The sequence below is a fragment of the Camelina sativa genome, chromosome 14, assembly GCF_030686135.1.
Source record: "Camelina sativa cultivar CO46 ecotype springtype chromosome 14, ASM3068613v1".
Taxonomy (NCBI): Eukaryota; Viridiplantae; Streptophyta; class Magnoliopsida; order Brassicales; family Brassicaceae; genus Camelina; species Camelina sativa.
In genome coordinates, this window is record NC_141893.1 from 18,546,735 (window position 1) to 18,572,159 (window position 25,425).

A 25,425-nucleotide genomic window follows, 5' to 3' on the forward strand; every position below is an offset into this window, starting at 1 on the left:
AACCACATCCTCAATAAGATCAGAGAAGATTGACATCATGCACCTTTGAAAGGTAGCTGGAGCATTACATAATCCAAATGGCATCCTCCTATATGCAAAGGTACCATATGGACATGTGAATGTTGTCTTCTCTTGATCATTGGGATGAATAGGAATTTGGAAAAATCCAGAATATCCATCCAAGAAACAGTAATGGGTATGATTGGCTAATCTTTCCAACATTTGATCAATAAATGGAAGAGGAAAATGATCTTTCCTAGTAGCAGAATTAAGCTTCCTATAGTCAATGCACATTCTATGTCCTGTTATGGTTCTAGTGGGAATTAACTCATCACGATCATTCTTTACTACAGTGATTCCTCCTTTTTTAGGGACACAGTGGACTGGTGAGACCCAAGTACTATCAGAAATATGATAGATCACACCAGCTCCAAGAAATTTTAGAATCTCTTTTTTGACTACTTCCTTTAGGTTGGGATTAAGCCTTCTTTGAGGTTCAATACTAGAGTAGGATTCATTTTCAAGGTGGATTCTATGCATGCAGAGACTAGGTGAAGTTCCTTTAATGTCATCCAAAGTATAACCAATAGCTTTTCTAAACTTCCTTAGCTCAACAACTAGCAAATCAAGCTCTTCCCTACCCAAGTTAGCATTTACTATCACAGGATAAGTAGAGTTCTCACCTAAAATGACGTACCTTAGCCCAGACGGGAGAGGTTTTAGCTCTACTTTTGGTGCATTCAGTTCAGACCAGTCGTCTGTGGAGGACTCGGCAGTGCACTCGGTCGAGTAGTGTTGGTGCTCGGTCGAGTGTATGCTCGAGTGGGTGGTCGAGCTATCCGTATTTGCTGTTTGAACTGACCAGACTTCCTCTCTTAATGCTGGTAACCCCTCAAAAACCTCTGGATGGTGTGATTCTCCACAGGAGTCCAATATATCTTCATAGGCCTTGGTTTCTTTATGGATGAACCCTTCCTCTCCACTTTTGGTCAAAACAGTTCTAAGGTGATCTTGTTCTTCTAGCTCTTCCATCAATTCTCTTGATAACCTGTCTTACTCTTCAACCCAAAAGACTTGTCCTCCAATTGTTGGTTTCTTCATAGCCTCTACAATGTCAAATGTCATTTTGAGGTCTTCTCCCAAGTTGAGATCAATCTTCCCTTGTCTCACATCAATTATTGCTCTTGCTGTAGCCAGGAAAGATCTCCCCAATATCAAAGGATCTTTTGGTTCTTCATCCATTTCCAAGACTACAAAGTCTGTTGGGACTTCCACTGCTCCAACTCTAACTGGTAGATCTTCCAAAACACCATGTGGTAATCTTATTGATCTATCAGCTAAGATCAGGGAGATGTTGCATGGCTTATACCTTGTAAACCCTAGGCGCTTAGCAACTGATAGAGACATTAGGCTTACTGAGGCTCCCAAATCACAAAGGCATCTATTGAAGGTTAAGGGCCCTATAGAGCAAGGTAGAGTAAAGGAACCAGGATCTCTTAGCTTTTGAGGGTTCACTTGCTTTTGGATTATGGAACTATACTCATGGCTGAGAATCACCATCCCTTGAACTTCTTTGATCCTTTCCATCACAGCATCTTTCAAGAATTTTTGGTAAGGAGGGATCATCACAAAGGCATCTATTAGAGGCATCCTAAGCTCAATCTCTCTAAATTGTTTGTCAAACAATGCCTTGTATTTTTCAACCATTTGTTTCTTAAATCTTCCTGGGAAAGGTAGTGGAGGCTTGTAAGGAGGATGAATGAACCGGACTTCTTTTTCGTTGGAGGTAACTGGATTGATTTTCTCCTGAGAAGCAGCTCGATCGGGTACTCGACCATCTACTCGGTCGAGTGAGTGGTCGAGTGGTGCGTCGAATTCAACGGTGTTTTCATTCTGAGTCTCTTCTTGTTGGAAACCCTCCCCTTCCTGAATTCCACTGTCCTCAATGTTGGGATGTGCTCCTAGCCGTGTTGGTAAGACTCTTCCACTGCGAAGATTGATAGCATTGGCAAATTCAGTAGTTTGCACAATAGCTTTGCCCTTGTGATGGTCATGCTTTGAGGCAGAAGCTTGTTGATTCTCCATAGTCACAATCCTGGATGTCAGTGTGTCAAACTTGGCATGAAGTTCACTGTAAATATCATCTATCCTCTTGTTCAGCTCAGCAATTCTGTTTGCTGCCTCAATCTTCCCATTGGTTTGCCCAATCAACAGCTGTTGTATCATTGCTCTTATGTCTTGTTCCTGGCCTTGGTTAGTCTGAAACCCTGGTGGGGGACACAATTGGGGCTGGAACACTTGTTGCTGCTGCTTGAGTGCATAGTTGTTCTGTTGGTGAGGCTGAGGAGGTGGATAGACTTGGTCTTTAGGGTTGGCTACATTGGTGTTCCTATAAGAGAGGTTGTTCTGCTTGAATCCTCCACCTTGGTTGTAGCCTTTGTATCCTCCACCTTGGTTGTAGCCTTTGTATCCTCCTCCTTGGTGCTGCATATAACACAACTCAGCAAACTCCCTATCTCCTTCTTGGACTGGAGCTTCTTCTTCACCAATGAAGTGAATGGTTTTTGACTAGCTTAGGAGAATCTTGTCAAGCTTCTCATTGACCATCTTTAAATCCTGCTTGTATTTGTCCTCTTGATCAGTGGAGGTGATCCTCATGGTTCTATCATAATCTTCATTATAATTACCATCTGACTGAGCAAGGTTCTCAACCAATTCCCATCCTTCTTCCACATTCTTGTTGAGGAAGTTGCCATTTGAAGCTGTATCAAGAAGCATTCTTATCTTGGGAAGCACTCCTCTATACAAAGTGCTTAGAAGGGACTCATTGCTGAAGCCATGGTGAGGACACTGAGTTTGGAATCCTTTAAACCTCTCCCAAGCTTCACAAAAGCTCTCATTTCCTTTGAGCAAACCCAGAAATTTCATTCCTCAACCTAGCAGTCCTTGCATTGGAGAAGAACTTGGCCAGAAAAGCTTTCTTGCATGCATCCCATGTGGTTATAGCTCCAGTAGGAAGAGTCTTCTCCCATAGATGAGCTTTGTCTCCGAGGGAAAATGGGAATAGCCTTAACTTGAAGCCATCTTCACTTACTCCATTGATTTTTGTGAGTCCACATATTCTGTCAAACTCATCAAGGTGATCTAGAGGATCCTCCATTGGCAACCCATGAAATTTGTTGGCTTGTATCATGGAGATCAATCCACTCTTTATTTCATAATTATTATTTGCCACAGCAGGAGGCACAATACCAACTCTTTGGTTGTGTGTGTTAGGTGCATCCCCAGCACCAATGTGTCTAGGTCTATGATCATGGTGATCTTGCTGCTCCATGACTACTTGTTCTTCTTGTTCTTGAACTACTCTTCTTTGCTTATGTCTCAAATCCTTTTGTAGCTTGTGGATGTTGTCAATAGGCCTTTGAAGACTGTCTTTGCCTTTTGACCTTGTGTGCATCAACAAACTCGACTACAGACTCGAACAGGTACACGGTCGAGCGCAGGCTCGAGTGGGTGGTCGAGTCAACTGGGAAGTGATGGCTATTTGGATCCGGCTTCTGACTCGATCAAGTGCTCGATCACGGCTCGGTCGAGTGGGTGGTCGAGTTGGTATCTGAAACTCAAGACAGCCAAGCAAAAGAAGATTCGAGTTCAGTAACGTCACAAGTGTATAAACGAACTTAATCTTAGACTAACAATGATCCTAAATGTCACAAAACAAACTCAAATGAGCAACGACGCCAAATTGAAACAGATTATTTTTGTTGGTTGTGGTGATGATGTATGGAATGATGACTTATGAATGAATGGATGGCAGGGTGTTTCAATTCCCCTTATGTAGTTGTAGTATAAGAGGTGTCAATCCAATCTGATTGTTTGTGAACAATCAAGATGTGCATATGAGTCTAAGTCAAGCCAGATGTAAAGGTTGTTTGTCACTAACAATCCTATGATGAAATGGAAAGTGCAGAAAGTAAAACTACAAGAACTAGGAGCTAAATGCAAATGGAACAGAGTGATTATGACAAACAGAAATAGAAACTATGGAAATGCAAGTATTGAACTAATGCAAGGTAAGTAATGAACAGGATACTAAATGAATGCAACAGAAATGCAACTAGGGTGAAACAGGACAAACACAAATCATAAACACAAGTTCTGGGTTGGAACTCTAGCAAGCACTCGATCAGCACTCGAGCTGGACAAATACGCAAAACAGAGCAACAAAAGAAAAACAGAGCAATACCAAAACGTATCAAACAACGATCAAACAACAGGATTTAAGCTAAGAAATCAAGAAACAAGAAAGGACTTGAGGAGGGATTCATGGGTTGGACTATGATTGAGGTCATCTAACTTGGTCAACAAATCTCAAACAACTTGAGCTAATCTCTATACATATATTTCTAAGACATGTTTAATCCACTCTCATGGCAAGAAACAATCAAACTCATGCATCTCTAGACTTGTTCTCACAAAGTAAAGAATCTACACAAGCAGGCATTAAGCAATATGTCAAAAATCAAACAAGACTTCTAATCTCTTAGCAAGCCTAATGATAGTCTCCAGATCTAGCCTTATCTATGCTCCTTAGACATTGGTGTGATGCTAAGAGGCTTGAAATCAGATCCTACCCTCTCAGATATAGGATCAGCATTAAGAATATCTAGCCTAGAAGAGATCTACAACAATCAAGCTTGACCAAATCAAACAAACCTCAAACACAACCCAGCCTAACCCATCCTCAAGATCCTAAGCAACTACTCACAAGCATACATGATGAACAATAAAGTCATAAACCCATAAAATAATGAAACTTGCATCATTAGAAAGATAAATCAAAGATGTACAATATTGAAGAAAGAACCAAACTCAAATTTTCAATATTAAGAAAGTTATGAAACCAACAATATTGAAGAATTTAGTCTTTTTCTCCTTTTAAAAGAAGTACAAGATCTAAGAAAATAAAAGTGCAAAAGGAATAATTCTAAAAAAGGTAAAAACTAGGTTTTTGACTCTCTAAAAAGCTGGACTCTTTTGGTGGCTGCAGGCCCTTATATAGAAAAAGTAGTAGAAGCCCTAAAAACGCTAAAAGACAAAATAGCCAGGCGGCTCGACCAACTCGACCTGGTGCTCGGTCGAGTTGGCTCCTCTTGTGCTCCTCCCACTCGGTCGAGTCCCTCTCAGCACACGGTCGAGTGTCTGGTCGAGTTGGACTCCGGACCTTGGTTCTTCAGCCTTAGCTCTCTTGATTTCTCCTCATGATTGCTTCACTTCTCCTCAGCATTGCTTCCATGCTCCTTAAGCTCCAAAATCACCTGTTTATGCATGAAAAGATGCAAATGCAATGCAACTAAACTCTAATGCAAGAACAATCCTAAAGCTATGCAATAATGGTCAAAATGGATAGCAAAAGATGCAAAAGATGTGAATATATTAAGGGAAAACAGGGTAAAATATATGAACATCAAGCACCTAAACCAATTGGACCTAAAACTATTCATGTGAAGAATTAGATTGACTTCCTTTGGCAAATGAAATGTATCCTTGTATTCCTTGGGCAAAATCTTCTGTTTCTGAGCTTCTTGGAAACATAAGTGATCTATTAACATCCTCAAAGTAGTTTTGTGTCTCAATTATGAGTTGGTATGTGTAATACGATCTTTGACTCAGACGTGAAACTAGGACTGGAATAGATCCACTAACTTGAAATATCTATATCATTCACATATGAAATGATATTAATGTGATTCTGATTCTCCGTGGTTCCGAAATGGATCAAGATTCCAGAACAGTTTAGTTCATAGCTTGAATCCTGCTGACTTGGTCGGAATCCTCTGTCGAATGCTCGTAGATCCAAATCGTGTAGGCATGAGTTCACATGATTTGTAAAATGAATAACTCCTTCATATGAACTCTGATTGGACTGATTCTACTTCGAGATATGCTCTAAATGAGGTAAGAATGTATTCCCAATAGTCGTTTGGCTGGAAAAATTGATCTTCGACTTTTTCGTATTGAACAAGAATGTAGGATCTTATTGGATAGTCTCATGATCATATCAGCTCTAGTTTTCCCATTTTCTTTATCTCCTCCGACATCTGGGGGCGAACTATTTTGATGAAATATGTGTTTTAATGTTTTTACACGTATTTGTCTTTATCTATCATGTTTTTTAGAAAACTATTGTAATTGATAGTATTTTTTATACAAATGACATAATATAATCCAGCAAATAATATCACATGCTTTTTCTTTTTGCTCCAACCAAGCCTGCTATTTTTGTAATATCACATGCTATTTATATGATAAATACATATAATTTTAACATGGTTCATGATATTTTTTTGAAAATTATCCGATCACCACCTCTGTAATTACTTTCAATCACCATAATTGGCACCTCCATCACAATCACAACCACGATCTCTTCCAACTGTAGTATCAATTTTAATTTTGGTACTCATTATGTGACTTACGGTAGTATTATCTCTTTTCACTTCTTCAATCACAAATTATATCTCATAATGGATTTTCAGATTTTGTAAAAATTGTAAATTAGAAGGTTAATTTGGTAACTAATCTACCCCTACCCCACCATAAAAAAAGTCATTTACTAAAAAAAACTGACTCATAGTTATTTTGTTTATTCTTTTCCAGTCCAAGGTTAATTGCTAATATTGCCCTATAAAATTTTATTATTGTTCTCAATATAATTATTTATTATTCATAAGATTTTAGAGCATATCCAATGGTAAAATCCTTAATGGGGTTCTTAGCAATTTTTTACTATAATTTTTGCATTATTCAATGTAACGTCATTAGTAGATTTTATTTTTTCTCCTCCAATGGTAGATTTTATTAGGAGTTCTTAAATAAAAATAATTAACATCTTGTAAATTGTTTTATTTGTGAGATATTTTGTAAGAACAACATAAAGAAATACAAGAGATAGTGTTTTGGAAGATGGAAAAAAAAAAAGAGATGGAGATAATTTTATGACAGATGGACTGTTGTGTCTTTGTAAAACAAGAAGAAGTGATGTACTAACAATTTTATTATGACATCTTATATAATAAAGTAGAGTTCCCTTCTAAAACTTGCTTCCAAAACTTGACACTTGTGGTGTTGACACTTGTCCATCTTATATGACATTTATGGAGTTGACACTTGTCCATGAAAAAAAATTAATCCCTATATATGGTTAAACCACATTCTCGCAAAAACCAACGCAAAAACCAACTTCGACAAATGGGCCATATCTATACATGTAGTCCACATTCATACATGTTCATTTTATTGTAATTTAAAACCATATATTGTCCTCTATTTTAAACCAAAAAGGTCAAACAATTAAAATGCATCACCGATCATTACAACGCAATAAACGGAAACAAAATTGTGGTTAGCATAATTATTGTCTTTTCCCCCAACGTTACGGTAAATTGTGTGTATTCCAAATTCTATTATAAATTAAATAAGCATTAATTCCATTCGATAACCATAAAAATCGACAATGCTATAAATTAGAAACAAAAAACATTTCCTTCTATGAAAATATTTTATTTAGGAAAATATTATCTAATATAATCTGTTGGAACATAAATTGAAGCCCTTACGTCCTTATATACTGCATAGTTTTTGAACTCACTCAAATTCTCATGTCTGTCAGATCATCGTTTGAAACTAAAGATAGACTCTCCAGTTATGCTCTCATGAAACATGAATCAAAAAGAAGGACTTTGTAATGGAACCAGATTGATTGTCACACATTTGGGTACTAGAGTCATTGAAGCAAAGATCTTAACTGGTACAACAGTTGAAATAAAGGTTCTCATCCCAAAGATAATACTCTCCATTTCAGGGTGTCCGTTCAAATTAAGAATACGTTAATTCCCCCTGCGTTTGAGGTATGTAATGAATATTAATAAAAGCCAAGAACAAATCTTAGAAAAAGTTCGTTTATATTGTATGTCGAGTTATGTAGAGTAATGTCATAAGCAGGTTTGAAGGTTCTGAACATGGTGAACATGGACGTATAGAGAAGTATCCAAAAACATCACCAAGTCTACGTAAATTCTCTCAATTAAATATTAAATAGGATCAGATCATAATCTCTACAACTTATTTACAGCGATACACAATATAAAGATAAGAATTAGAAACTTCCCATATGTGCTGCGTTGATATATACTGTGTTGATTAGGATAATAATAAAAATAAATATGCTTCCCCAACCATTTTGGAGGATTTGTGATTTTTTTTTAATCTCCTGTTATTCAACTAGTGGTTTTAAAATCATATCTCAAATCCACTGTTATTGAATATGAAATTTGTTAAAATCATTTCAAAATCACACACAATCCACTGTTATTCAATCAACAATTTGCAAAAAATCATAACAAATCCATTGTTATTCAAAACAAAATTCTTTTTTTTTAGAAAAACATAATAGTGATTGTCTGAGACTTATACATTTTTGTAAGGGAAATCCTATTTAAAAAATCCCACCTTCGATAATGGTTTTGAAGGATGGTTTAAAAAAAAACAAATTACGATTTTGCAATAAAAACAAATTTTGGGCTCTCTCTCTCTATATTATAGCTCAACCTCTAAGGTAATAGTACTTTGTACCTTTCTCTGTTCTCTTCTTCTCTCTCTTTTACAGAGGCAATAGTGATTGTGACCAAATTCATTTCCAGTGAGGTGTTGCTCTGTTTTGGTGGGAGAAAACAGAGTAACGTGACCAAATTTATTCACCCCTTTGTAATTCACGGTGAGTAATACTCTGGTATGGAGTTATATTGTCTGAGCCACAATTTTGACTTGTTTGGGCTGTTTTTTTGTGTGTGTTAATTATGGGCTTCAAGTCTTGTTTCGGTGTTGAGTTACTTGCCCAACAAGTTACGGTGTGGCTGTTTTGGTGTTTACTAATTTTTCACTTTAGGCCTTATGTTAGTTTTCTATTTCTTTATGGGAGAAGAATATTGTCTTTGCAGCTTACACAAATACTATCGATATTAGGGTAAAGGCTTTATTTCTCTTCTGTCAAAGTGAATATTTCTCTTGATTTACTTTTGTTAATCTCCATGTTCTGTTTTAATGTTTGTGTCTGTAACAACCCGTCCCGTGGTGAGGAGTTAGGATCAATGCCCTGCAGGGCCAGCTTTGGGTCCATGGGGGCGGTTAGTGGGGGGCTAGTGGAGTCCCTCCCGTGGAAAGGAATTCACATCCAAATCCACCAGTAGGTTATTGGTGCGTCAGGCGTTCCTCGAACCATGGTCCCCACCATTTAACAACCTTCCCACATAACAAGCTGTCACCAATTGATCTGCATTCCATAGTGAGGGGTTAGGATCGATGTCTTTCAGGACCAGGTTGGGGTCCATGGGGGCGGCTAGTGGGGGGGGGGGGGCTAGCGGGATCCACAAGACGGGTTGTTACAGTGTCATTTTCATGCGTTTAGATGATGTTTGTCTATTAGAAAGTACCATTGTTGTCTTAAAACTTATGTAATGAAGATATGGTTTCTGGTAGGATTGTTTGGTTTTCGAGATTGTTTGGTGGGATATTTGAAAAAAACTCATATGTCGAATTGTTCTGCTTTTTAACGTTTGTACGTAGTTAATGGTTGCTTACAAAGTTTTTTTTTCTTTTGTATGGCTTTAGTTTCCAAGCTACAATGGGAGATACATAAGATGTGAAAGCTAAAGGTCAATATAAACAATGGTCTGAGCCTGAATACAAGTTGTTATTGCATCTCCTAGTGGATGGAGTCAATCAAGGTTTTCGTGATGCTATTTGCAAGTTCAACAAATTGACGGTGGAAACAAGAATATTACCACCTCTAAATAAACAGCTTGGAACTAAAAAAACCTACAATGAGTACAAAAATAGGATGAAGATCTTGAGAGGTAAGTACAACAACTTCACAGAGTTTCTTCGTTTTAGTTCAGGGTTTGGATGGGATCCTGAAACGAAGAAATTTACTGCTACAGATGAAGTATGGGATACATTTTTGAAGGTAAAAATTTTAAACTTAAACTTGATTATAGGAGGGACGCTTAAGTATAAAAACTAACATTTACACAATCTTTTTTAATATATATAGGCTCATCCAACTAAAACACATTTGCGTGATGAATCATTTGAAGATTTTGGGGACTTAAGAATTATATTTGCATTGAATACTGCAACTGGACAGAATGTTGTGGGTTTAGGCGATGTTGTTGATACAGGTTCTTATCAAGTTGGAGACAGTGATGGGATAAATGATTTAAGTCATGTCCAAATAATGAATGATGTAGACAATATACCATATGAAGAAAGATCTGTGCATGACGTTTTTTATTCGTTAGAGGTAAGCAGGTTAGGAAAGCTTCCTTCACGTAAGAAAGCTAGAACTGATGCATGTAGTTCGAACAAGGCTTTTGATGAAGTGAATACGGTGGCAGAATTTGGTCATCAAATTTTTGGTATGATACAGAAGATGGGAAAAAGAAACTGAAGAAAAAGAAGCTGATGACAAAGCTAATAATGTGTGGGATGCTATCAAAGAAATTCCAGATTTGACCGATGATATGCGGTATGAGGCCATGACATTGGTTCACAGCTTAGGTAGGAAATATGGATTCGTGCATATGTCCATAGAAGAGCGTAAGGGATGAATTATACGAAACCTTCGTAAACCAAGCGAGTGAAGTTTTATGCATCAATATGGAGTGAGGATAGTTTTTCTATTTCCATTTGAATTTTTTTTTTTTTGGTTTTTAGCATTAATTTAAAAATATCTTATGGTTTTAGGTAACATTTAAGTAATACTTTAACATATTTTATGAGTTTTATTTAATAATATTTTCAGTTTGAGAGTCAATTGTTCTTCTCTTCTACGTATAATCAACTCATTCCATGATCACTTGAAATATATTATGTTAGATTACAAAAGAGAAGAGCCACTGATTTGTGTTGACTTGGATGAAAAGAGTATAATCTCTCATCAAATTAATAAATAAAAAATGGTACTCTCCTATATTTTTTTGGCGGGTAAAAAAAGGTTGGAGGCAAATTTTGGAGGGTAAAAATCTGGAGGCAATATAATCTGTTATATATGTGTAAATGATATTTGCCCTAACTCATTTGTTATTCTTCTCGAGAGTTACATCATCACCGCCGCTAGCTTACTATGAGGTACTCCATTTTTTAATAATATCAAATACGTAGTTCTTAATATCTTTTAATGATCATGTGTCTTTTAGCCTCCCTGTATGAATTGTATGTAGTACTCATAATACCAGTCGTGACTTTTTCTGTTTTTTCATCTAATGTTTTTTTTTGGTTGTATTACTGTGTAGACTTTTAATAATAAATCATATTGTTCAAGAAAGTGAAGAGATACAAGCAAGAAGAAAAAGAAAAAGAACGAGGAATTTCAAATTGGATGTTGACACAATGTTATTGGTTTTGTCCATCATTGCAAAAATCCGATATTTTTATCCACAGATTCAACGCCAGATAAGAAAACCAACAACAAAACTTTGTCATAAATACATACGATATGTGCTAGTTAAAGATCGTGACCAATTCCGACGGCTATATCGTATGTATCCGGAGCCATTCCTAAAGCTATGCATCATATTTAGAGTGAAGATGGGTTGAAGAGACACAAGAAATGTTTCAGTTGAAGAAATGTTGCAAGGTATATCAATGGTGAAGCTATATTCGAAAGGTCTAGATTCTCAATAAGCAAGAGTTTTAACACAGTAATGAAGATGTTAAACGTACTTGCTCCAAGCTACATGGCAAAACCCGGATTTGCAGTGCCCACAAAAATAAAGGACAATACACGATTTTATCCTTATTTTAAGGTATGCAATTTCTTGTTCTCTTTTTTTTTTTTCTTTAATTAACTCTCAAAATTTTAATATTTTGTTTTTATTTATATAAGGATTGTGTGGGAGCTATATAATTTTTTTTTGGCCAACAAAACAGATCAGCTCATATGAGCCAATGAGAAGGAAAATCGTTTACAAACAAAACAGAATGTGGAGACGTACGCGCTTGGCGTGCCAAAGAATTCGCACTAACATTAGCATTTCTAGAAATTAGAGATAAAGAGAAAGAAGAAAACTCCTCCCTGTCCATCTTGATATCGTCGAGGTATATCTTGAAAGCCGGCCAGTCTTGAGGAGAAGACACCATCTTCACCAAGGTTGAACAATCTGTATAAAACGCCACATCTCGATAGTCATGACCAATCATGCACCGCAATGCCCAAAAAAATGCTTCTACTTCAGCATGCAAAGGGCAAAGACTACGGCGGAAATTGGCAGCGTCCCTCGTCGGCGCAACATCCTGAGTGGAGAAATACACCCATCCTGCACCCGCAAAAACATCATCCGCTTTCCACGAGCCATCTACAAAACACCTGTAACTTGAGAAAATCATAGGCATGTAACCCCCGCATCTCGGTGCCCAAACACCAGAGGCACTGGAAGGTTGCGAGGAAACCTCATCCCCCTCATCTGCCTGAGCCTGCATACATGTGGATGCCTCCCCCACCGCTAAACTAACAACATCCCCCGTTTTGTCCATAATGTTCTCAAATACGCGAGCATTCCTCGCCTTCCATATATACCACATGATCCAAGGGAAAGCCACAACTTCAGAACCCGGGTTGGACGATCCCAGGATATGATCCACATTGGCATACAAAGAGTCCGTAGGAAAAGCAACTGGGCCCACCGGCACCTGAGCTAAAGCCCAAGCCTGTCTAGCTGGTTGACACCAAAATATAGCATGATTAACTGTTTCCTCGTCAGCACCACATCGAGTGCAAACTGAATCATAAGCAATGCCCCGCCTCTTCAGATTTCCCGAAACCGATATGCACCCGGATAAACTTGCCACATAAAATGCTTAATCTCCGGTGGACAAGCGACCCGCTAAATTCCCGCTAGGAGAGGGGTAATATCAGGCCCATATCAGGTAACCTGAGAGAACCTTTATTTCACCAAGCGTTCCGTTTCATACCCGGATTTAACTGTATACATCTCGGACTTCGTAAAATGCCAACCCAGCAAATCCTCCCTGGGAGAACTCACCAAAGGCAAAGCGCCAATCAAAGCAGCATCCTCCAGAGTTAAATGCTCATAAAGCATATCCATACGCCAAGAATTAGTTTGGCCATCAATGAGATGTAAATTTTTTAATGAAGGGTCCTGGAAAGGTCCCTTACTCAAAGCTGGTCATGAGGATTGAGCTGGTATCCAAGGATTAGTCCATATCAAAATGGACTCTCCTGAGCCAACTCGTATAATGAGCCCTTTGTTTACCAAAGATCTAGCTGAAACGATACTCCGCCACCCATAGGAAGGGGAGTATGAACGTATCGGATCCATAGGATTTGAATTCCTATAATATCTACCTTTGAAAACCCGTGCAAACAGAGAGTCGGGTGCCTCAATCTCAATCAGCCGCCACTATTGTTTAGCCAACAAAGCGGAGTTAAAGTCATCAACATTCTTAAAGACCAAACCACCCAACTGCTTACTCTTACAAAACTTCTCCTAAGCTAACCAATGCATACCCCCCCCCCCCTCAGACTGCCCCGAACTCCACCAAAAATCTGCCACTGCACTAGTAAGCTTGGATGTGACTATTTTTGGCAACCGAAAACAGGACATGACGAAAGTCGGGACCGTTTTTGCAACTGATTTTATCATTACCTCTTTTCCACCATTGGAAAGCTGTTTAGCCGTCCAACCATTCGTTCGGCTCTGTAGTCTATCCCGAACATAGGAAAAAACTTTTGTTTTGGATCCCCCCAAACTCTCGAGAATCCCTTAATAAGACCCCATCCCGCCCAAATTCGAAATCCCAAGCACCCCTGTAACTCAATTTTTACCGCTACATCAACCTTATGTCCAAATTGAAGCGATGACTTATCAAAATTTATTTGTTGTCCCGAGACCGCCTCATATTTCTTCAAGATGTCCAAAACTACCCCACATTGATCCTTATCGGCTTTGCAAAAGAACAGACTATCATCCGCAAACAACAAATGCGTAATCGGTGGACACTTATTAGGAACCTTGATTCCCGTAATATTTTTTATCCCGCTCAGCCTTCCGAATATTAGCGATTAGTACCCCCGTATAGAGAATAAACAAATATGGAGACAAAGGGTCACCCTGACGCAGCCCCCATTCCGGAACTATCAAACCATTGGGTTGACCATTAATCAGTACCTTGTACTCAACCGAAGATACACATAACAAAATCCAAGAGACCCAGTTGTCCGCAAAGCCCAATTTTTTGAAGTAAAGTGGGAGCTATTGATGGAACACATATCCCTACAATGATAGCTGGATAAGAAACAGCTCCTTATCCTAACCGAAAAGGACAATCATCACAAAATGTTTTGGCTGCATGTAATTTTGATTTAGGATTCATATATTTACTTAGTGGATGGGAAGGTTCAGCTCATGACTCAAAAATTTTACATGATGCTTTAACAAGAAGCACTAACAAGTTAACAGTTCCTGAAGGTATGTTATTTACAGTATGATTTAAAAAACAACAATTTGTTATTTATTTGATATTTATCTCACTTATATTTGTGTGCTTTATAAAATTTCAGGAAAGTTTTATTTAGTTGATTGTGGATTCGCCAATCGTCGTAATTTTTTAGCTCTATTTCGAAGTACTTCGTATCATCTCCAAGACTTTAGAGGGCAAGGAAAAGATCCCGTAAATCAAAATGAGTTGTTCAACCATCGTCATTCTAGTTTGGGAAATGTAGTAGAGAGGATTTTCGGCATCTTCAAATCAAGATTTCTTATCTTCAAATATGCACCATCCTTTCCGTATAAAACACAAGCGGATTTAGTTCTTGCATGTGTTGTTTTAAATAAATATATTTGTAAATAATGTCACTCGGATGTGTTTCTTCCCAAAGAAAACAATGTTGAAGAAAGTGGTGTTGACGAAAGAGATGATGGTGAAAATAATGGAGATGAAGAGCTTCATGGTACTCAAGAACAAGAAAGAGTTCATGCTACTAACTGGAGAGCAACAATAGCTACACATATGTGGACCGATGCGATGAATATGGGGCATGATGCAATAGAGTGCTTTAATTTATCTTTAAATTCTGTTTTATACCTTTCAATTTAAATCTTTGAGTTATGCTATTGGATCAAATTGCCAAAAATCCTTTTATTATGCTATATGAACACCTCTCCTTTATGGACTTGAGAATCTCTTAAAAACCCACTTAAAGTCTCACCAAATCTCATCAAATCACAAATTTCTTTTTTTTCAAAAATAGAAAATATAACAAATCCACCAAACTACCTTAAAAACTCACTGAAAATCTCCTAAAATCAAAGATAACATAAATACTCCAAAATCCTCCAAAATTCTATTTTGAATACACCCCCATAGTCTTCATATATTTTCTAGCTTACAACGTAACATTTGAATTTTCCCATGGTAAAACGGTGTGCGTATGCGGCGAAAATAGCATTGAACAATTCTTTGCAGGAGAACCACGAGGAATGGAAAATAACAACACAATTTATTTATATAGTCAAATTATATATTATTATTTTGAGAACAAAATCTCTAGATATTCAAGTAAATGAAGGATGGATGAGTAAGAGAGAATAAAGTAAGAAAAGAATTGAAACAACCCGACCCATTTTTTTTTGTTTTTTATAATAAAAATAATATATAACTAAGCATCCCATACTACTTAATTAAACCAACCAAACCACAATACCTCATTAAACCAGCAAATACCATAAGCACAGCGGAAATATACCAATAATACAAAAACGATACATCATCAACACAATAACCTCCTTAACCATTCTATCCATTAACCTAGCATATCTCTAGACAAGGTTCCAATAACATAACCAACATCACACAAACGAGACCCTAGATCATCCTCCTCCTCATCGCCATGATTCCACGTCACATACCTGCACACCACAAACAACAATTGAGATGCGTAAGTATTATCACAAATACTTAGTGAGGCAATCCTCCCATCTACTAGGCTATACACACAAGCAGCTGAGATTCCAATGTTTAACAAACAACAAACAACACAACAAACCAGGAAAGACCGCAACACACAAGTTGGTGTCGATCGACACTAGGCCCAGAATGGTGTCGACCGACACCCACTTAGTGTCGATCGACACCGACCCCGCAGACACGTTCTGCACGAAGCCAATCATCAAATCTCCGTTCCCAATCATCTCCAATCTGCTCCAAACTCACCCAAAAGCTTTAGGAACCTATAAAACCATAACACAACCACCACAAACAAGAACAACACCACAAAACACAACAAATCAAGCAAACAAAGGATTCTCAGACTTAGATAAGTCATGGTCATGCACTCACCTCTTTTGCAGGAAGATTAGGTTAAGAACAGTGGAAACAACTCCTTAGGAAGCTTCTCCTTCGTTCGCAGCAGCAATCCTCCCTTCCACAGCAACAGATCTCACAACACACCTCCGAGAACAAGTCAAAATATCTAAAGAACACAAACTCTCTTTTTTCTCTTTTTTTTTGCAAACGGCAACAAAACATCTCAAAACCCTCGACCTGAGTCGCCTCTCCCTTTATATACTCGGTTTAGACAAACCAATTAACTCAAACTAATCCAAAACCGTAAATTAAAACAATCTGGTCGAACCAGAAAAGTTGGTGTCGATCGACACACCCTTGGTGTCGATCGACACCCACCCCAAATCCCAATATTTGGTTCATATGTTACAAGAATTCAATCGAAAAGGTAAATGACTTAAATATTTGGAATTCACTCTGTATCTAATCTAAAAGTGGATAACAGACTAAGACAATCGTTTGGGTTACATATGAGATTACACATTCAGTCAGAACAACTTGGACAAATGTATACATATGCGAGAGAAGACTTAGTAAAAAAAAGACATTATTCATTCTTTTTTAAAAATAAATAAATCAGTATCTAATCAATTTTGTAATAATCTGTATATCATTTACTGAATGTTAAGAGGTTGGTCTCTCCCCATGCGTAGCGTCGTAGCGGTGAACTAGTAATAAAATATTTTTTGTCTCTGCTTCTTTAAATAGATAGAATTAGTAATAAGAACCAAGTTAAATATTTTAACTAATAAATTCACCAGACCTACATCTAAAAGAATACAACTACATTAAAATTGGAAACGAAGAAAAAACCCAAACAAGAGAAATTAATATTTGGGGTAAACCGTGAGTTAAGATTTCCAAATTTTCTACATTGACCAAAGCATGAATTATCTTAAAATTTCGATCAACACCTATTTTAAAAAAAACTACGTAACTTGCTTAGCTTTTATGAAAAATATACATACACTAGAATCTACGTTTACAAGAATATAACTACCTTTAAATTAGTAACCAAGAAAACCCTCAAAAATGACAGTTAATATTTCCAAAGTGATCAAGCATGAATGATCCCATAATCTCGATGAACACTTTGACTATTGAAAAACAAACTATGTAACTCGCTTAGCTTTTATGGAAAATTGTTTAGGTTAAAAAATAATAAAAAAGACCTTTCAAGAGGTGCTGCTAAGAAAACCAAACTAATTACACAATAATGATCAATAAATATATACAAATATGTAACAATTCATAGAATCTAACGGATAAAAGAATAAGCACACAAAAACAATGATTAACAAATTTTCCTTATGCTTCATATTATTAATTATACTAGATAATTTCATACATATTAAGAAAATAATTAAAGTTTTCGTTTTATCCTTCATTAACACACCATTTTATTTGATAAAACAGAAAAAAAACTTATAGAGTTTATATTTGATTCACAAAATTTGCATCGTAAATATAAAACGACAAGTAAAATAAAAAAAAAATATAAATCTACAACGACAACTAAAAAAACCGAAGGGAGTAATAATGACAATTAAATTGTAGAAATTTGCAAAATCACATAATTACATCCCACAACATATGTCCCAATATATACATAGCAATACCAACACCATCAACAAACAATCAATCAAATCTAACAAAATTACAATCATTCAAAAAAAACACATGGATTATATTCTCTACGCATTGTACTACTGTAGTATGAAATTAGCTCAACGACAACACAGTCCCACAAGCAACTCATTTTCAAAATCAAATAATCACATCGACAGGAAAACAACATCAACTACACAATTCCATATTTTCCAACAAGTACATATTTCAGAAAAACAAACTAATCGGAAGTTACTCTAAACAGAAAATAAATAATAATATGAATAAATCTGTACAACACACAGGACTACTCCTAGTGAATATATATTATCAATACTCTACAAGTCTCGATTCAACTCCTAAATAACATTACAACAAGAAGTGTCATATGTAAAATGACCTCACATATTTCTTTGACATCACGGACCTAGAGAGGATGTGAGACCTATTAAGAAAAGTGGTGGTATGTGCGTTACAAAAGTTAATTTAGAATCTTTGTCTGACACTATCTTTTCAGACACTCCATGGAGCCTCACTATCTCCTTCACATATATTTTTTTTAGTAAAAACTTTTGTTCTAACGGTCTTGCAGAAAATATACTAACTTGGTTCGACGGTCCAGAATAGCCCAAATAGTATTTTGGGTCCGTGAAGTTGGTAACCTTACTACAAAATCAATCGTAATTTTCTCACTTCCACTATAGGACCTCTTCAAATCCAATGATAGTACCTCTTCAGATCTATGTACATCTTGGTCTCCCATAGATGAATCGAAAACATGCTCGCATGAGCCTCACTTATAATCTTCTACCTCAAATTGGTGTGCATAAATATTCTTTGATATTTTTTATTTGTTCGTCATTTGTAGAAAAACTTGTCTAACAACTGTCTTTTTACTACAAACATGTCTAACAACTATTGTTTTAAGTTGATATTTATTTTGTTTATGCATTTTGGGCAAGAGAGTTCAAGAAAATGATTTACACCAAAGTGACTATGATAAAACCCCAAAACGAATAGTGAGAGGTAAAAAAAAGTTTCTACAACAATATAAGAAAGATTAATCTAATAACAATTAAAAACTAAATATAAGAGAGAAAAACAAATCATATATATCTTAAACAAGGAAAAAAATCTTTGTGGTCCACAGTCCACATTTTTCACACTGAGATTTATTTACTTTGACTATTTTTAAATTTATTACTTTAAAACAAGAGTATCTAATGGTAATAAATCTCACATTTAATAATTAATATTAACCAAAAAGAGGAAAAAATCCAACCAAAAATCTAATTATCATTTAGAATTTTATATAAAAACAAATAGATGTAGGGATGATTTCTGTCTATTCAGTTGAGTTCTTTATTTTTGCTTGCTCATTTGGTATATAAGATATATTTACTTGCTCATGCATGTAAAATATCATGGTAAATCTCTTAAAGATCTTTTAAATATAAAACTGTTTTCATAAGTTTTTCAACAGATTTTTGCACTCAAACAGTAATGAATTTGGTGCGAAACTGTATAATTAATTATACTTTGTTTTATTGCAATTATCTCGAATTGAAATAATTAGTATATTGATTCCAATTGTTTTGTCATTTTAATTTTCGAAGCATCATGTTCTTAGATTCTAGATGAATATTTTTTCAACCCGAATTTGTTTTCATAAGTTTTGAGTTTGTTTATTTCATCAAATTTTTGCCACCATATTATATATAAATAAACTAATTTTTTAGAACAAAAATCTATTCATGTTAATTTTTTTGCAACAAATTTTGGTGGCCAAACCATTAGAATTATATTACAGTTTTTTTAGATTTAGCATGAATTATTTTTTTCTAAGAAGTTTGATGAATTATTTCCCAGGTTATTTTTAAGCAAAAATATATTTTAGAAGAATAATATATCTGTATCTTAACGACTTTTGGCTATCCATCCATTTAGTCGTATATATATTTTCTTAAGTTGATTTGAAATTATTTTTCACATTAAAATTTATGAATACCATCTATTCAAATATCTCTCTTTATTTATTTGTATTTAATATTTACATTGAGCTAGATATTTCATTAAAGCTTATATGTGGGACATAAACTTTCTCAAAATATATGTTAGGAGTTTAAAATAATATTGCAAATTTGTTGAATAAGTTTTTCTATGTTATAGAATTGTTTAATTTGTTTATTAATCAATATTGTGTTTATCTTGTAGAATACAAACTATGAAAAATAAATAGACGGATCCAGAGTAATGAAATAGAAGCATCTCTTACAATGGAAGAATCTTATAAGAATTTCCTATATGTGCAGATATCCAGAAAGGAAAGCACCCCTTTCAATGATTTCATAAACGAAAAATCATGGTAAGTTATTAAATATAATTTTGCCTGATAGTTAAAATCAATTTTACCTTAAACCACAAGAAACTTATGTATATCAACGCTATAATTCGTTGTTACTTCGTCATAAATGTGGTGAACATCAATATAGTAATGAAAATCAATTCTTCGTGAATTATTCAAAATATATCTACATTTGACGTAAATATGACATATCCTTGTCAAAAAGTTAAATTTTCATTTATAAACCGATTCTAAAACATTTCTCATACTACTTCTTTACACTGAAAAAAATCCAAAAGTAAATGATAAATTAAGTAAAAATATAAAATAAATGATACCTAAAATTTTCTTTTAAAAAAAATATAAGCATATTTTATCTTTTTGTTTTAAATCTGGAAAATATTTGGTCTAACAAGTACTATATTATGTAGAGTAATATTTTTACTAAATTAAATGACTTTAAATATATATATATATATATATATGTTTAAAAAATATTGTCAAGAAAATACATAAGATCAAATAGTCTGCAATGATAAACATATAGTATGAATTATTTGAATAAATGATAAAGACATAGATATTACAGACAAAAATAACAACATCGTTCTTTTCAAAATAAATGTATAAAATTAGCTTATCAAAAAAATGATTATAAAAATATTATATTTTACCAATTTCATTAAGTTGACGAAATTGTTTTACTTGAGCAAAATTTACAGAGAAATGGAGAAGTGTTTGATGAAGGCATTAAACGCTATATTTCCCAAGGTGAAACTTTGTTAGGTCTTGCAAATGAGGTGAGCACATGTCATTTCACATAAGAATCCATAGTTAATTAGTAATGCTAAAATGTTATCTATTACATTTAATGTATTCTGAAATAAAGTAATAAAAGGGTTAAAAGAATTTACTTGTAAGATTCGTCATTCTAGAACGATTATTGGTATAAACTCGTTGGAAGAATATAGAATGGCGAAGCCTACAAGTAAAATATTATTTTCACACGTTTATTACATTATTTCAAAGTCTATTTTGAATGTAATAAATAACTTACTACTAATTAAATATGTTTTTATCTTGTGCAATGAGTGTTTTCACCATTTCCAAGACCTAATAAGGTTTCACCATGAGAAACAAAGTATTTAAATATTTTATCAAATATTTCACAGTCAATTTTGCTCAAGAAAGATATATTCTCATCGAGTTAATGATATACCACAACACTCTTATAATCATTTGTTCGATATGTGAAAACTTATTTATAAATACCTTTCTCATTCCAACTATTTCTATTTATATGTAAAACATTGTGATACCCCGGTTTCAGAGACTTGCAGAGAGGTTTTAAAAGAATTGATTTGGCTACCTATGTCACCAAAGTGCAATTATCTTTTTGGTCAAAAATTCGGAGAGAACTTCACAGTTAAGCATGCTTATGCTGGAGTAGTCTCAGGGTGATCTTCCGGGAAGTGATTGTCGTAACTGTGTGAGTAAGATCAAAACACAGGCAAATATTATGTGGTGATTTGTAGGGACGGTAAAAAGTCTTAAAAACCTCCCAGACATAGCAAACCGACCGTCAGATATGGGTGGTGTCACACCCCAATATTAGAATGTGGGCTATTTTGAAACTGCAGCCCATTAGGTCCAATTGCCTTCAAATGAACAAAAGACAAGGGTTTTGTGTTTTGCCTTATATGCTCGTGTACATGTAAATACACACGTATGGCGCCGTCTTTGTTTCTGGCGAGAGAGGAGAGTTGGGAACCCTAACCCCGTCGGAGCTTACCATCATATCGTTGGCTTGTTGTTGTTGTTGTCGTTGTTGTCTTTCTCTCATCCCAAGCTAAGCGACCGCGTTGTAGCTTTACTTCTCGATCGACTCCCTTAGGAGCAAAGAGATAAGCGGCCATGAGAGAACTTATGATCAAGAGGGAGAGAAAGGGAGGAGAGGGAAAGGAGAAGCAGGAGAGGATAATGTACTCGGGATGGACAGTCTATCACCACCGCTGGTTAGTCCGCCACCGTATGTCACCGGAGATGTCAGGTGTTGTCACCGGAACAGCCGTAGCCATCGTCCAACCGTTATGGGTAAGGAAACCCTAGATTTATTTCGTAACTTGTGCATGAAGTTTATGACGTTGTCTCACGATCTGTTGCTTGCTTTTGATGTATGTTGTTGAGCCATGAGGACGTAACCACCATGGGCTGAACCTTCTCTTGGAGCCACCGAACATGTCCGTCGAGAAAAGTTGTAAAGAGGTAATGGCGAAGCTCGTGTGTTGTTGCGTTTCGTTGCTTTGAATATTGAATCGTGTCTAAACCAAAGAATCATATAACTTGTAAGACCAGAACCGTAACTTAATTCATGTCATGTTGCGTATGGTTTGGTGGTCACGTGTGGGAGTGTGGGTTGTTATTGGTTTGAGTTGAGATGTGATTATGAAACCAAACACGTGAAAGTGGAATTTTGGTGTATTAAATTATTGGAATTCAGTCTAATTAATTTAATTGAGGAAACACCCGAATAACCAGTTAAATCAAGACTTTGGTTTGGATTGCTTTTAAGTAGATTAAATATTATGGATTAATATTTTGGATATAATTTTTGATTAGGTTATCTAAACCGCTGCAGCTTAAGGATTGTTGTTGAGGTGGGTATTCTGTTGATGCTAGTTTTAAGGATTCAATTCAATGGCTAAAGTGAGGGTGGTATTTGCGGATAACAGTAACCTCTTTCCTTATGTACTCTTCAATAGTTGCTGAGTATAGACTCAATAATTGTTTGTTAACTGAATGTGTTCGCGTGTATTTGTGTGTATGGTAAGTAGGTTGTTAGTAACATGATATATGTGAAACACCTTAGTTACATGATTTGATGTTATGAATTAATGTATATATTATAATACAAAAATTACTATGAACGTATAACGGAAATAAGAAAAGAAAGGATACTTGAGGATATTGGACTGCAATGGACCGACGGGTTCATTGCAGGTCATAAACCGCTGACGAGCAGTACGGGAAGAATCGAGCTATTGGTCGTGGTCTTCTAGGAATGGGGTTTGTGAGCCAGAAAAAGTGTTAATGGCCAAACCTATAAGGAAAGTAAAACTTCTTAAGTAATGTAAGAAACATAAATGCTGAAAGTGGTAGTAGCCACGGAAGTGCATAAAATAAGATGGAAGTTAATGAGGAGAAATAAGATGTTTGCTTGTTTGTTTGAATGATAATCATTCTGAATCTATGCTAAGTAATAGTTGTTGGTTATATTTGGAACATTATTACTGTATGTCCAGTGGGCAGAGTTTGATCTCCTCACTGAGTAAACTTGTTTACTCACCCCCTTTTTCCCTTTTTTCCCAGGTTAATAAGTCTCAAGAGTTGCATCTTGAAGTTTGTTCGTTGGTGAATTTTAAAGAAAGAAACATTTTTGGCCAAACCGGATGGATTACATGTTGTTTTGTCTTTTGAGACGGTACGAGTGTTACAGGTGGGCTCATGGACAGGGATTGGACATGGGGTCTACTAAGAGGTGGCGGTCGGAACGTTACAAACATCATCAAATTGTTGGAACATAACTAAAAAATTAGAAAATCAATCATGAATACTCTAATTAGTGTTCTTCTGCTTAGTTATTGTGATAAGAGAATCGCCTCACTAAGTATATGTGATAATACTTATGCATTTGTTTTATATTTATATATAAAAAAAAGAGATGACCGTGGAATCATGCGAAGGAAAAAATGATGAAGAAGGATTTCGTTTTGGTGGTTTTTATCGGTTTATTGTTTTTGTTTTATTGGTAGATTTTATGTTTGATAATTTTATGATATTTGCTTGGTTGAGTTTCTGGTAATATATTTATGAACTGAATGTAGACTTTTGGTGGTTAGTTTGTGTTGGAATTGGTATGTTTTACGAGTATATATGGTAAATAATTGATTAACTGAAAAATGGTTGCCATCGTTTCATGTATTGCCAAACAATTAAGTAAAAAAGTTTCCTCGCGGTTCTCTTATGAGTTATGAGTTATGTTTTAAACTATAAAATTAAGTGTTTAATAAACATCTCAATAACTAATTTGGATTTTAATCTAGTTAACTACGAAATTAAGTTTTTTTTGTGCAATAACTAAGTTAGTTTTAAGCTTTAACTAATATGTGTGTTAGTTCATATTTCCAAATTGATCAACTAAAGCATAAATTATCCCATAATCTCGATGAACACTTTGACTATTTAAAAACAGACTATCTAACTTGCTTAGCTTTTATGGAAAATTATATAGGTTAAAAAATTATAGAAGAGACATTTCAAGGGATGATGCTTAATTAGACTAAACTAATTACACAATAATGACCAATAACTATATACAAATACATAACAACTCATATGTCAAACGGCTTAAAGAATGAGCACATAAAAACAATGAATAACAAGTTTTCCTTCCGTTTTATATTATTAATTTTTCTAGATGATTTCACCATATTAAGAAAATAATTAAAGTTTTTGTTTTATCCTTCATTAACACACCATTTTATTTGAAACAAACTAGCTTACAAAGCTTATATTTGATTAATAAACTTTCATCGTAAATATAAAACCACAAGTAATATGAAACAAAAGATTAAATCTACAACGACAACTAAAAACACCGGAGTAATAGTGGCAATTAAATGGGAAAAATTTGAAAAATCACATAAATACTTCCCACAACATAGGTCCCAATATATACATAGCAATACCAACACCATCAACAAACAATTAATCAAATCCCGAAAAAGCACCAACATATATTCCAGTATATACATAGCAATGCTAACACCATCAACAAACAATAAAATCAAATCCCAGAAAAGCACCATCATTCTATTAAAAAAAAAACACAGGATTACATTCTCTATGCATTGTACTATTGTAGTATGAAATTAGTTCAACGACAACACAATCACACAACCAACTTATTTTCAAATTGAAAAGATCACATCGACAGAAAAACAACATCAACTACACAACTCCATATTGTCCAACGAATACATATTTCAGAA

At 35.2% G+C, this 25,425-nt stretch overlaps 1 long non-coding RNA gene, 1 other non-coding gene and 2 pseudogenes across 2 annotated transcripts; all 4 read left to right on the forward strand.

The window, feature by feature from the left end:
- The first annotated feature begins 2,833 nt into the window (after positions 1–2,833).
- LOC147928391 (small nucleolar RNA R71) lies at positions 2,834–2,938 on the forward strand. The gene has a single exon (XR_015581103.1). It is a non-coding gene; the product is annotated as a small nucleolar RNA R71 (small nucleolar RNA).
- Positions 2,939–9,387: 6,449 nt separating this feature from the next.
- LOC104743810 (uncharacterized protein At2g29880 pseudogene) lies at positions 9,388–10,667 on the forward strand (annotated as a pseudogene).
- Positions 10,668–11,182: 515 nt separating this feature from the next.
- On the forward strand, positions 11,183–14,928 carry LOC147928392 (uncharacterized; annotated as a pseudogene).
- Positions 14,929–19,377: 4,449 nt separating this feature from the next.
- LOC147928393 (uncharacterized) lies at positions 19,378–21,298 on the forward strand. Its single transcript, XR_015579415.1, has 3 exons — positions 19,378–19,457; positions 20,343–20,395; positions 21,097–21,298. It is a non-coding gene; the product is annotated as an uncharacterized LOC147928393 (long non-coding RNA).
- The last annotated feature ends 4,127 nt before the right edge of the window (positions 21,299–25,425 follow it).